The sequence below is a fragment of the Trachymyrmex septentrionalis genome, unplaced genomic scaffold, assembly GCF_001594115.1.
Source record: "Trachymyrmex septentrionalis isolate Tsep2-gDNA-1 unplaced genomic scaffold, Tsep1.0 scaffold20, whole genome shotgun sequence".
NCBI lineage: Eukaryota > Metazoa > Arthropoda > Insecta > Hymenoptera > Formicidae > Trachymyrmex > Trachymyrmex septentrionalis.
This window is the reverse complement of record NW_017305180.1, coordinates 5,075,783-5,077,883: the sequence shown is the minus strand read 5'-3', so window position 1 is coordinate 5,077,883 and position 2,101 is coordinate 5,075,783.

Genomic DNA, 2,101 nt, shown 5'->3' with positions numbered 1-2,101 from the left:
TTTTTTTTTTTTTTTTTTTTTTTTTTTTTTTTTTTTTTTTTTGAGAAATTGTTCTTGTCTTTTTATACTTTTTTATGAACTTATTTAGTTTATTAACCCATCTATAACTTGCTATATTTTAGAATATAGAATTATATTTATAGAAAGAAATAAAATAAATTTTTTTCGCTTTCTACACGCAAGAACAAATTTCTCAACACTCATTAATTTTTTCTAACTGTCCACAAACAATGTATACTGATTATACTGAAACGAACGCATGTCTGTTTATTATAAAGAAAAACATGCGAATTAGCATAAATTGTTATTCCGCGTTTGTTCCACACACATCTGCTTGTAGCTGCTTACAGTCCTAGACCTGTCTGATACACGACGTGGCAATTTGCATAAGAAATTCCCACACCGGATAAACACGAATAATCCACAGTACACACTGAAATTATGTCATCGTCGTTGGATCGCCGACTCATTTTATCATAAATCTGGCAAAAGCTGTGTCAAAGTCAAATATCTTGTTCTTTATCTTATTAGTTGAAATTTTTTCTTCACAACGAAGTTATATGCTGCTCAAGAGGAGCTGGCAGTTTTCTCGAATACGTTCAAATATGTATATAGTATACTAATTCCTTTTTTTACAAATATAAATCTTATCTAATAATTATTCGGAAATTTAATTGAATTGACATTAAGATTTCTATCTGTTCATTACAGTTGTATTAGATTGTAACAAAACAAGAAATTATGTAAAGAAAATTCCTACAAAATATATTGAAATATAATATTTATTTGAAATAAATATATTTTGTAATATAAAATAATATTTCTATTTACATGCATTTTTATTAACAAAGACACATTTGTAAAATATATCAAAAACTCTCTTTTTCTTTCGGAATAAAATGATTAATAAAATATTTATTTCAATTTGATAACTGGCATATATAGCTATTATTTCATTTTTTGGTTGAACATAATTTAATTCCAAATACACATATTTCTAATTATAATAAATAAAAATAAATATACATGTATATTGTAGACTTTTTATTTAACATCATGTACTACGCATGTACATATTTACTTAAGAACCTCATACTTCATTTATTACTGTATTTTACTTGTTTTTCAATTGTTAGCTTGTTTATTCAGAATTCTGATAAATTGACTGAGATTAAAATAACAAGAAAAATTTTCATATTTTCTCTGCGTAGATGTAAAAAAAATATCCTTTCAATGATAAAATAAATTTTGCGTGTCGAAGGCTGATGCAATAATTAATATGCAAAACTGAAAAACAAATGATTACACAAGTATTATTTTTAATAGTCTACATGGTAGATATATACGTATAAATAGACATGATAGACAAGAATATAAATATCTTATTATCATATGCTACAAGATTATATCATATCAATCAAGCTATTTATGTAACGACATATATGACTTATTGTAAAATCATCCACGTGCAAAACATTAGCTTATTATTACTTATTTTTGTATAATGAGAATTCCTTTTTTTCCATATTTCAGATATAAATAGATTCGAAGAGACAAATAGAATATATAAACAAGATCAATAAAGAGATCTGTTATAAATATTTAATTAAACCACATGAATTTGTACACTCTTGAATAATATTTGCTCGAATTCTCACTAAATGTTTTATATTGAATTATATATTTAGTTTGTGATTTAGTTTTTTTATAAATATTCTATAAGAATAAACAAAAATCTAATAAATTAATAGCGGCATTATATTAATGTTATATATTTTTTATTCAACAACGTAAATGTAATATATAATATACGTTGTATGTAACAATTATATTGTTAAATAGAAAATTATAATATTGTTGTAATTTTACTGTTAGTTGCTATTTACATGGAAATTTAAAAATATTCAAACAAACAACAAACCGGCAATTTTTTTAATTGGCTCGGTAATTATTTTTATTATTGCTGATATCATTTTAATCTGCTTATAATAAAGCCATCTATAAAAATCTATTTTTTAAAGAAAAGAAAGAGAGATAAAGATCGGAATTTTTTCGAATTCCTTTTCGAAAAGATCATCGTGTTGAATATGTGACCTGACTT